The sequence below is a fragment of the Galeopterus variegatus genome, unplaced genomic scaffold (assembly GCF_000696425.1).
Source record: "Galeopterus variegatus unplaced genomic scaffold, G_variegatus-3.0.2 Scaffold277, whole genome shotgun sequence".
Taxonomy (NCBI): Eukaryota; Metazoa; Chordata; class Mammalia; order Dermoptera; family Cynocephalidae; genus Galeopterus; species Galeopterus variegatus.
In genome coordinates, this window is record NW_007726388.1 from 477,361 (window position 1) to 483,480 (window position 6,120).

The following is a 6,120-nucleotide window of genomic DNA, read 5'->3' on the forward strand; positions in this document are numbered from 1 at the left end:
ATTAAGCAAAGGTTCATAGAAAGGAAAGGAAAGAAGTGAGTGCTTTGGATGGGGAAGGTGGGAAGCAGCAATGGGAAGCTGGATGTTGACCTGGGAAGGGAATGGAAGGGAAGGTTCCATTGGTGTTATGGGTACATGCCTCTCTTTCCGGCAGTACTTTGAGAGATAGCAAAACTTTCAAAATAAATGGTTTCTGGTGGATCTAGAAGTCTGGATCCTGGCAAATGGAGCTCCCACTTCAAGCAAACACCATTGTAGCCTATTTGACACTGGGACAACAGAGTCATCCATATTCAAGGACCAGTAGGGGATCTCAGCAATAGCCATGATATTTTCCCAATTTTTCAAGAGAATTTTAGCTTTCTGATGACCCTAGAGTCTCAAAATGACAAATAATCTCCTGCCACATTGAAAGGAGATTTGATTTAGAAATATCAGTTGTTCTCTTACACCTGAGTCCCTTCCAGCTCTAATAATTTGAGCTTCAATACTTCTGGTTCTACTTCGTGCTTCTTCCCCTACACTGTCTCTTCTTTCCTGAACCTCCCCCAACTCCTCTACCTGCCCACCCCACACACAATCACACATAGATACACCTGTATCATTTTTGCTTGTGGTTGATAGAAGTATTTTTAATTTCCAATAAAAGGAAATAGTCACTTATAACTTCAATATGAAAACCATAGAGATGTATCTTCACTTAAATATGCAACTAGAAATGCCAAATAATGTGCCAATTCATTACCTTTTGAAGAGTATCCTGGAAAATTTGAACTGAAATTAAGTGAAACTTTTGCCAAAAGCAACACTTGAATTTTGCTTTATTGAGCTATTAAACTAATATATTCTCTTCTTTAAAGTTTTTGCTGTGGTATGTTTGATTCAAAGCAGTCTTCCAATTGTTTTACCATTAGCTTGAAGCAAAGGAAGATGAAAGGCATGACAAGGCATAAAATTGGCCTTAGCAATATCTAAGCTTGGTTCAGCCGTGACCATTATCCTCAATGTTCTTACAGTCTGAGCAAAACAGCCATAAAAGCAGGTTATTGTTTTTAATTTTACAACCCGTGATTTATTGTGTTTAACTTCAGTGACAGCCTGCGATCTCAGTAAGTATCTTCAGTGAGGAAATGCAAGCAGGAAATCAAGGCCCAGCAGTCATTAGTTGAAGCATCTACCTATCTCATTTATCTTCCCATATAACTACCAGAGTGTGATCTGTGTGATTCTATTACATAAACTAACAATGGCAATTCTGAAATAAGAACAGCTCATAGAATGAAACAGATCTTGCGTGGTTAGCTTAAACCTCCCTGGCACTCTGATTCTAGATTCAGGACAGATAGGACCTATGTTCTATATTTAAAATTCAAAGCCTCACCAAGCAAAATTTCCTTTTTGTTTTTTTCTTTTTTCTTTCTTTATTTTTTTTTGTTCTTTATTTTAATTTATCAATATACAATGTAGGTGACTTTCATGTCCCTTTACCAATTCCTCCTTTCCAAGCAAAATTTTCAAATAGAAAGATAACATAGATTAGTAGTTAGGAGTACAAATTTTGTAGTTAAAAAGACCTGACCTTTAGGTGCTGTGTAACCTTGGATGACTCTATTTAACTCTTTGAACCTCAACTTCCTCATCCAAAAGATTGAAATATAATATTATCTGCACCATGCTGTTGTTATGAAGAATAAATGAGACAATGCATGTAAAGTATCTAGGAAAATACCTGAAAAGACAAGCCCTCAGAAAGTGTTTGTTATTATTACTTTCATTTTTTTGTGATGACGATAAGGGAATGTACTTTTAATCCTTTGTTAATGTCAAATTAATGGGTAATAGAAAGGACATTCCTGTTTATATTGTGATGCTGGTGTTTCTTGGCATCATTAAGATTGTGACCCAAATTTTTCCAGTATGTTATTCTGAATCTGTTCTAATTAAATGGAGAAATGTAAAGGTATTATTTATTTATATTCATGCCACATATTACTTACTTGTTACCCATGTATAACACATCACCCCAATACTTAGTGTCTTAAAACAACAATATTCATCTAATCATCTTTTGTGGTTTCTCTGGGTCAGAAGTTCAGGACTGGCTCAGCTGGGTCATTGTGGAACAAGGTTTCTCAGGAGGTTGGAGTCAGAGGTCAGCTAGGATTGTAGTTACCCAAGGAAATGCAGGAATCATTTCCACGTGGCTCAGATGGTTGGCAAGTTGGTGTTGGTAAGCCAAGTCCTCTCCAAAGAGTTGCTTGAGTGCCATGACATAACACCACAGCTCTTTTTCCACAGAGCTGCAATGCCTTTTATGACCTATTCTCAAAAGATATGTACCACATCATTTCCACCATAATTTATTGGCCACACAGGACAGCCCTGATTCATATAGGAGGGGACTGAATACCAGAAGATAAAGATCGTTAAGGTCCCACTTAAAGGACAGCTACCACAGCCCACTCTCTGACTCCCAATGTTACACACACACACACACACACACACACACACACACACACACACACACCATTCACCTCAGCCCATGTCACCAAAATTCTCATCCCATTACAGCATCAATTCCAGCTCAAAGTCCAGGATCTCAATGTCTAGATGAGGTCCAGGTACAGATGAGGACCATCAGATGTAGTCCTTCGCATAAATCTCCTCAGGTAGGGTTTCTCTTCATCCAAAGACCTGTGAACTAAAGAGACAGGTTATCTGCCCCAAACACACCAAATAAAATGTGGTGGAACAGGCACAGCATAACCACTCCTTTAAAGAGACATTCTCCTTTAAAGTAGACACTCTCCTTTAAACAGGGTAAAGCAGAAGGCACCCAGGAATCATTGATCCATAGTAGTTCTGAAATACAGCTGGGCACTTGTTGCCAACTCCTTGATTAGGGTTCAGACCTACCTCTGTCTGGGAATGATTTTCCATGATTGTCAGTTCCCCCCTTTGGGGTCTCTGTTTTTGTTACAGCATCACTCCACTTCAAGGTACCAAATTCTATATTAGTTCTCTATTGCTGCATAACAATCACCCCCAAAACTTAGTTGCTTAAAACAACAATAATTATTTATTATTTCACATGGTTTCTGTAGGTCATGAATTCCAGAGCAGCTTGATTGGGCAGTCCTAACTCAGGGGCACCCATACGGTTGCAATTAGATGTTGGCCAGGTTTACAGGGACCCATTTCTAAGGTAGCTTAATCCCATGGTTGGCACTAAGTTCTTCTTCACGTGGGCCTCTACACAGGACTGCTTGAGTGTCCTCGCAATATGGGGGCTGTATTTCCCCACACTGTGTGATCCAAGAAAGCAAGGTGGAAGCTGCAGTGCATTTTACGAATTTGTCTTGAAAGCCACACATGATCATTTCCATCATATTTCATTTGTCACATAGGCCAGCCCTCATTCACTCACTTGAAAGGGATTACTCAAGGACATGAATACAAATGACCACTGGAAGCTGACTACCCTGTATCTCTTTCCAAAAGAGAAAATTTAGTAGGCCTTTTTCCTAAATTGAATTATAACTCTGCATTTATATTTTATAAACAGGCCTATTAACCAATCGAATTTCTCTGTACAAGCCCTAGAAACTTTATACTAGGAAAGGAATTTTTGTCCCTAACTATATTAAAGCAGCTTGAAGAAAGGTAAGCTACAAGGTCTTATGTTCCAAGGGAAGCTGTTCTCCCAGTCAGGAGTCACAGGGCTGACATCGACTTGGGAATTCACCACAGTTTGGGGTATGATGATTAGCCCTTAAGGTATATAAATTAAATTTGCCAGCCCATTAAGAAATAATTCACCTAATTTACATTAACCAAGCTCCCAGGGACTAATGTATAGAAAACTACAATGCAAATTTGCTTACTTAAAATGAAGCCCCAAATGCTAACAGACTGGTTATCTGTGTGTGCTGATTATGGTCCAACCTGTAGACATGGGAAGTCAAAGTATTACTTGAAGAAATGTTATTATTTGTTGAGTATGAAAACACATACAGAAAGGGATTTAGTCGGACTATTATTAAGCACGCAGAGCTGTACACTTTCAACTCCATGTACGGGGATAGACCTTCAAGAAACTCAATCCTAGGTCAAGTTGCCCTGAACAGCACTTGGATAGACGACTGGTGCTTGTCCCTGTTTCTCAACACTTCTAATGTTTCCGTGGTCATTACTTTCTTTCTTTATATCTATTACCTTTCATCATATTATAGACAAATCTGGTCATTCAGTCGCTTAAAGACAGGGAGTTCACATTTTTTGTTTGTTTGCTTATTTCCCCACCCAGCATAACTGAGAGGAATGCCCCATTGCCGCCAATAATGTGGCTAAATGATAGTACTGAACCTAGCTGGGGGTTGGATGGGGGAGATTAAAAGACCATGATTCTAATAAGGGCATGATTAGGAGAAAAGTCCACTACCACCAACTGTAATTTTAAGAATTATAGTTTAAGGTAAATTTACATATTTCTAATGTGATTCATTAAATGTGTTTACAGTTTAACTCTCAGTTATTTTCGTTTGTTCAAGTTTTAATAGGGTACATCATTTTTGCCTCCAGATCCTGCCTACACACCCCAATTTTTGGCTTGAGTTTGGAAATATGTACATACTTTCTCCCAGTGAATTATGTAGTGGTTGGGGTTTGCTAGCTTTACAGGCAGAAATCAGCTAATCGGCCCTGTCTTCTGCTTATCCATTTGACTGACTGACTTACACATAAAGCACGTACAGGGGGCTTTGGTGGGCTTGCTCTTCCCATCTATAACCCACCTACTTTGTGATCTTGGGAACTACTTGATTTTGCTGCTGCCTTTTCTGCAAGGAAGCAGACCAGCCACAGTCCTCTCTCCAGTTTCTAACCAGAGTTTGAAGCCATCTAATTCTCCGTGTTTTCTGGAGTTTCCATTCATCACACTTGGCATCCCTTTCTGCTTCCCAATTGAAAGTCAAGCATAAGCTTTCCCTGGCCTTATATATTTATGAGAGCTCTGGTATCTCTCAGACTTCAATGTTATTGGCCTTAAAATTGTGAAATTATAGTAAACTTTCCTTGACACTTTCCTCTCGCTCTCTCTCTTGCTCTTCGTAAAAAATTTTAAATTTGTGATCTTTAAAATAAACATATACAAGGGTACTTCAAAAAGTTTATGGAAAAATAGAATTAAAAGATAATATGAACATTTCCATGAACTTTTTGAAGTACCCTTGTATACTACTCTGTCGCCACTTGGCCTATCCACCTTTCTAATTGCATTGATTTTTTTTTTTCTCCAAAATAATACTCTCCTATTTTGGATAGTACCAAGAATAGCAGTTTATAATTATATAAAGACCAAGACAACCAACATTTTCTTTGAAAGTTATACAAGTTGACTTAACCACCCATTAATAGAGAACTCAGAATTTTAGACTAAGTATTGTTTCATTAGGAAATGCTCATTGTGGCTACATATTTATGTATTTATTTTTATTCTTCCTAGATTTAAAATGTATTTCAAGGCACCGCTACAGAAATACTAAATTCTCCCCTTGCTTTTAGTACAGGGTGAGGGACTTAACTCAAGGAACTGCTCAGGTATTACATCTGCATCTTGTCAAGTAGCATAATATCATTCACCAGAGAACCTTAATGCTGTTTTAAGTAAATGCATAGAGTTCACCCTAAATCTCTGTCCAGTCATTATCCACACAATTGTGAAACTCTCTCAGGCAGAAATCAACTGTGTGTTCACACCTCTCCAGTTCCGAGCTGCTAAGATGAGCTCAGCACAATTTCATGAAGCAACACCTCAGTAGTATCACAACCAGCAAGGTCAATGTTAGTTGTTAAAAACAGATTTGATGTAGGACATGCTGTACACTGATTCAGTGGAAATTACCCAACAACCACCGGTTGTCAAGAATCATGGTGTCTTTTATGTTAAATGACTTATATAAAAAGCCAATAAAGCAATAAAATGTTAAAATTCAGCTAGCCCATTTCATAAATCTCCCAGTACATTCTGGGGAGAAAGTCTTGACTTTGCAATCTGAGACTGAAGTTTCATGATGGGCCTTGTGTAAACATTGGATTTGATTTGTTCTCAATCCAATCCAA